The sequence below is a fragment of the Galeopterus variegatus genome, unplaced genomic scaffold (assembly GCF_000696425.1).
Source record: "Galeopterus variegatus unplaced genomic scaffold, G_variegatus-3.0.2 Scaffold4506, whole genome shotgun sequence".
NCBI lineage: Eukaryota > Metazoa > Chordata > Mammalia > Dermoptera > Cynocephalidae > Galeopterus > Galeopterus variegatus.
The window spans coordinates 63,452-70,385 of NW_007730617.1; the positions used below are offsets into that span (position 1 = coordinate 63,452).

General features: G+C 34.5%; 1 pseudogene; it reads left to right on the forward strand.

The window, feature by feature from the left end:
* The first annotated feature begins 5,517 nt into the window (after positions 1 to 5,517).
* On the forward strand, positions 5,518 to 6,698 carry LOC103603223 (annotated as a pseudogene).
* Positions 6,699 to 6,934: the final 236 nt, after the last annotated feature.

Here is a 6,934-nt window from a genome sequence, read left to right on the forward strand (position 1 = left end):
TCTTCTTATGCAAATTCAAACCCTTTTAGTTTTTGTAAAAAAAGAGTCAATAATATTTTCAGTTATGATGGCATACTGAGAACATTTGTTTACCTCTCCTTCTACTCCAAATCCTTAATAACCAATATTATACATTTTAAAAGTATAAATGTATAGCAGAGGTAGTGCCCTATTTGGAAGGCTGAGAATGTTAGAATAAGGGAAAAATGCAGTCCTGCATATATGGATACAAGTACATATGCACATACACACACATAAACATACACAAATTTTAACAGTAAGAAGGCACACCTAAAACATGGCACCAAAATTCTGAAAATAAAGATGTTTAAATAAAGAAAGCAACCATAACAATAGTATTAGCTGACAGACAAAATTCAGCGTGACAGGCATAAAACAGGACAAAGATGAATATTTCATATTGCCAAACTGTAGCATCCATTATAAAAACACAACAGTTTTGAACTTTTGTGCACCTCACAGCAGAGCTTTAAAATACGTAAAAGCAAAATATGTGTGTATATAAAAGAGTAATAGAAAAATCTACAATCATAGTGATGCTGTAGGAATAGTCTCGGGAGTCCTGATAGCCAGCCTCAACCCATCCCATCCCCTTACTGAGTTCTTAACTCTACCACAGGAGGGAATTCAAAAGCAGAGTTAGTAGAGAGTAAGAACAGTTTTAATGTAACTGATAAGAAATATAGACTTCACAGAGAAAGTGGGGCCTAGCTCCAGAGATTGAGCTGGGCCCACACCAAGTTTAATACAGAAGAAATACACATTTAAAGTTTAGTACAGAGTGCAGGCTGGCTCAAGAGAGTGAGCAGCAACCTGCTAAAAGTAAGTTTAGCACAAAAGTAAAGCATACACACCTCAGCGAGTAAAGTGTGGGTTGGCCCCAGGAAGGTGAATCTCCTACTGGGATTCAGCTTTTATAGTGTTGCTATCCAATACATATTCATGATATCTAATGAATATTCAATTAAGGGGTGGTTCCCAGTTATGCAACATAGCCTTGCACATGCTCAATTGGCCTCCTTTTTGGGCATGTTCATTGGTAAAATTCTATCATATGTACCAGAAGTATTCAAGAATATTCTGAGCTCTTTAGCACCTCTAGTGGAAGGTCATTCAAGGGGTAAACTCCACTTTACTGAGCATGCTCTGCTGTTAGGGTTATATAAGCCTTCTCTACTGAGCATGCCCAACCACTGGATTTGCATATGTCCACCCCTTGTGGTCTCAGTTTCCCTGTGTAGGTGCCGAAAAAAGGTCCAACTAGCAACAGTAACTTCTCTAGGTGAGTGCCTAGAGGAGGGGACTGAGATCTTGGGGAGTGGATTGAAACCTGGATGTGTGTCCTGAAACCCCAACCCTGTGAAACTGAGCACCTCCTACCTCAATATTTAAAGATTTTATTGCACATCTTTCAAAAATCAATAAACCGAATAAGAATGCAAATAAATTATATAATTAATAATGTGATGCATTTTGATATAGTAGAGTATAGCAAGTATGTAATTATGTTGGTGTTGTTAGGAGTTAATTTTAGCATATGAAAACAAGATATAGGAATAAAATCAAGAAAAGAGCAAAAACTCAAATTTTCAAATTTGAATTAGAAATAATATGAAATCATAACTTTTTTCTTTCAAAAGTATGTATTTCCTAGTTCTGTCTAAGAGCAATGACAACTCAGTAGCAATGAGAGCTCCTATAGGAAGACTGTACTCCATAAATACCAGCAGAGATAACAACTAAATGCAATAGGTGGACACTTTGGGGGTCTTAGTTAAAACATGTCAACTATAAAGAGAACATTGTCTGAAGCATAAAATAAAGAAAGTTTGTCTGAGACATCTTGTGCCAGAAAGCAAGGGTAGTAACACAAACTAATGGTGTTATGTCCAAATAGCACAGCAACCAACACAAAGGAAGATGGGACACATGAGCACCAAAGAGGAAAAAGTCTAGAACTTACTGAGATAGATTGACTAGAAAAACTGGTGAGTTAAAAAGAAAAAGGAAAAGGAAAGAAAACAGTCAATTATAATCATATTCAATAAATAAATATTAAAAATAAAATAAAAAGCAAATCTTGAACATCATTGGAAATAATTATTAAAACAGTAGAAATCTAGCTAATAAATGTGGAAGAAAAGACACAATTTTAAAAATTATTATGTTACCACCCCTAAACAAATAATTGATTTAGGTCATGATCATCAATAGATAAAATATGAACTAAAAGCTTGATAGTAAACCTAGCAATGGAAGAATCAGTCTGTCACCATCTGAAACCACTGATCAATTTTATCATTCATAAAGTGGAATAATCAGACATCCATTACATACTTTCTTAAGTTATTCAATATAAAACAGATAGGACTACCTATGAAATATTCGTGCCCCCAAAAAGTTGAACCTGAATCAAATCAAGCAAAATTTCCAATTTATAGGAATTAGAGAATGTAGAAGAGGTTATATGACACTATGTGAAAGCAATGAACAAATACAGACTATGGGACATTTCATGTGACAACTGAACTGGTTTCTTGGAAAAGTTCAATGGTATGAAAAATCAGGTTTAAGAAAAAATGGACTATGTTAGACTAAAGAAACTTAGAATATATAACAACTAAATGTAATAGGTGGACACTTAGGGGATCCTAATTAAAACATGTCAACTGTAAACATTTTCTGAGGCAATCAGAAAATTTTGACTTGGGCAGGGTATTGAATAAAACCAAAGACCACTGTTGATTTTGTCAAGTGAAATAACATCCTTGTGGTTATGTAAGAAAATACCTCCTGAAGTATGTGTGAGTTAAATGACATGATATATATATATATATATATATATTTTTTTTTTAATTCAGTGAAACAAAAAATAAAAATAAAATGGAAGAATGGGAGGAAGAAAAAAGAAGGAAGGGAATTAAGAAGAAATAAGTGAAGCAAGTTTGGCAAAATCTTTCTCCAGTATATTGACTCCAGATGGTGAGTATACTGGATTCATTTCACTATTCTTTTTTCTGTATGATTAAACATGTTCATAATAAAAAATTAAAAAGAATCAAGCTTTTCATATCTAGTAATCATCTTGTGAGAGAAGTGTCATCAGTAGTTTTGTATCTGTGTTAGAGACTCTGGTGACCAAGGGAATTGGCTGAGACCTGATCTATCTGCTTTAGCTCTATGTAGCTCTATGTAGAACTTTCCTTCTAATTAGTTAATTCATGTTTGGCTAAATACTTCAGAAATGTAATGCAATCTGCATGTGGGGAGGAAGGCATGCCTTTAATTTAACCTACAGTGCATCTGAAACACTGAATAATGGTAATAAGAGCACTACCTGTCACAACCTAATAAATTTGTACAAAATTATGGCTTTAAATACTCAAACTAGAAATCAAAAAAAGGTAAAAGTAAATGTATAAAACTCAAGAACCAATAAATTAACTCAAAAAAGAAAGAAAGAAATTCTTCTTGACTTGGTCAAGAAAAAATGAAGAGAGAATATAAATGGTTAGCATTAGAAAGTAAAAGCAGGGACCTGGAACACACAAAAAAGATTCAAATTATAAAAGAATACTATAAATATCTGCCAAAATTTGAAATGCAGAAAAAAAATGATTTTTCAGGGAATATATGTTACAAAATTGTCACAAAAAGAAATAGAAACCTAGAATAGTCTAATAATCTTACATAGATTTGAAAAGCTTGTAAAACATCTTTATTTTTAAAAGGCACCTGATCCAGGCATTTTTACAGAATGACCAGGTAAAATTTATCCAAGAATGTAAAGTTGTTTTATGAACTGTTGGGATGGAACTGACTTATACAAACACATGATAATTTATCGTTAAATAATCAGTAATTTTGTGAGCCGATTGATAAAACTGATAGCTACAAATCACCTATGCTGCAAGTAAACCATGGAAATTGGCAAATGTTACAAATCAGGACACTTTTTGTTACAAAGGGTCAGTCTTCCAGCGCACCACTGGTTTGTGCTGAAAAGAACTGTCAATGGCATTCACTGCATAAAGAAAAATGATTATCCTCTCAATAGATAATCAAAAAGGACGATAACGATCAATACTCATCCTTTCTAAAGATCCTTAGTAAATACAAATCAGAAAAAAATTTCTTAACTGTTATAAAGGATTTCTTTCAGAAATCTTCACAGAAAATTTTTTAAAATCACACTAGAAGGAGGATTAAACAATGTATTTATCTATTGCCACTGCTCTCTTTTATTTATTAGAAGTCCTAGACAGTGTATTAGGGAAAGTAAGGAAGAAAAAAAGTAATTTTCATATATAATCATAATTTTCAGACAATCTAAGAGAATTAACTGGTAGCTAATTAACTGGTAACACCAGTAACAAGTGACTGAGTTCTGCAAGGTAGCATATATAAAATCATAATAAATGTATTTTAATTAGAAATGCCATTGAAAAATGTTTCCACTAATAAAAGTTCAAAACTAAAATACCTAAAATAAACTGAATAAAACAATTATTCAAGACTTAAATGAAGAAATTATAATATTATCTGAATCTAAATAAATAGAGATATACACTATGTTCTGGGTGAAAAGACTCAATATTATAAAATTATAAATTTTATTTAAATTACTGAATTATTACAACATTTTTAGTGAAACTGAATTCTGGGTGGAATGTGCACATGTAAAAGAAAGTGTGCCAGAACAACCAAGAAAGTCTGACTGAGAAGAACAATTTGGAAGGGCTTGCCTTAATAGACGTCGATGTAAACTCATTAATTGCAACAGTGTGGTATTAGCATAGGAAAAAATAAATTAACAAATAGAATAGACCAGAAAACACTTTATATGACATCTATCAACAATTTAGTTTGTGCTAAAGAAAAAAATTTAAAATAATCTGAGAAATGATTGTCCATTCAATATATTTATTAGGGAAAATTTGCTTTCTATTTGGGGTAAAGTTAAGCTAGACTCATATCTCCCAGTGCACACATAAATTAATTCCAGATAAATTTAGGAAATAAAAATAAAAAACAAAATGATAGGAAAAATATGTGAATGGTTTCTAATCTCAGGTTAGGAAGACAAGGACCTACCATTGGGCTGTTAGAGGGGAACATATGTCTCAAGCTTCATGTTCCAACTGCATATTCCTGTGAGGCCAGATTTTCTTCAGGTACTTCAACACACACGACACACCACAATAGATTAAATGCAGGAGCAGATATCCAAATCCAGTCTTCCTTTATGAAGCCAAAAATCATTAAAGAGATTTGCAAACTGTAAAGCCACTCTTTTAACTTTTTTCAAAAATAAGTTATTTATTTTTCATAAATATATGTTAGCATGTAATGCTATTTTATTATTTTTAAATTTAGCAACAAGCATATTTTTAAAGTTTCTCTTTTGATTTCTAATAGAGTATATATCAAAAATATGTAACCCATGTAAACAAAATCATGTTGAGTGTAAAGGGATCATGTGGCCAGAAAGTTTGAGAACCATAGGTCTAAACATACAAATTAAAAGGGAGAGATTGTCAGATTAGATTTAAAAAAAAAAAAAAGCAGGACCCAACTCCATGCTGTCTTTAAATACAAAGACCTAGATAAGTTAATAAGAACACTGTAGATAAAGCTACACATCAATCATAAATTGAAAGAAAGCTAGAGTGGCTATGTTAATATGAGATAAAAATAGATTCCAGAACAAGGACTCTTTTCCGCACTGCCCAGAAAGGGGTCCATATGGCATTGTTCTGGGTTCCTATCCTAACTTAAAGGGAACTTTTCACAATGTCCGGAGCCCTTGATGTCTTGCAAATGAAGGAAGAGGATGTCCTCAAATTCCTTGCAGCAGGAATCCACTTAGGTGGCACCATTCTTGACTTCGAAATGGGACAGTACATCTACAAAAGGAAAGGTGATGATGGCATCTACAAAATAAATCTAAAGAGGACCTGGGAGAAGCTTCTGCTGGCAGCTCGTTCCATTGTTGCCATTGAAAACCTTGCAGATGTCATTATCATATCCTCCAGGAATACTGGCCAGCAGGCTGTGCTGAGATCTGCTGCCGTCACTGGAGCCACTCCTATTGCTGGCTGCTTCACTCCCAGAACCTTCACTAACCAGATCCAGGCAGCCTTCCAGGAGCCATGTCTTCTTGTGGTTACTGACCCTAGGGCTGACTACCAACCTCTCACAAAAGCCTGTTACATTTACCTGCCTACCACCACTCTGTGAAACATAGATTCTCCTCTGCGCTATGTGGACATCGCCATCCCATGTAATAACAAGGGAGCTCATTCAGTGGGTCTGATGTGTTGCATGCTGGCCCGAGAAATTCTGCATATACGTGGCACCATCTCCTGTGAACACTTGTGGGAGGTCATGCCTGATCTCTCCTTCTACAGAGGTCCTGCGGAGATTGAAAAGGAAGAGCAGGACACTGCTGAAAAGCTGTGACCAAGGAAGAATTTCAGGGTGAATGTACTGCTCCAGCTCCTGAGGTTACTGCTACCCGACTTGAGGTTGCAGACTGGTCTGTACAGGTGCCCTCTGTGTCTATTCAGCGGTTCCCTACTGAAGACTGGAGTGCTTGGCCTGCTACTGAAGACTGGTCTGCAGCTTCCACTGTTCAGGCCACTGAATGGGTAAGAACAAACACTGAGCAGTCTTAAGCTGTTCTTCCATGAGCTCTTAAGCAAACTGGAAATAAGCTCTTAAGCAAAATGGAAAATAAGCATCAGTTTCTAAAAAAAAAAAAAAAAAAAGAAAAAGGACAATTATTAGCCAGAAGGTAGAATAGGATGAATACAGAGAAACAAGTGTCAGTATGAACAATATCCCCAGGGTATGTTTGATGAATTTGCGACCACAATCTTAAATGGAAGAGAGGCAGAGAAATTTAGTGATT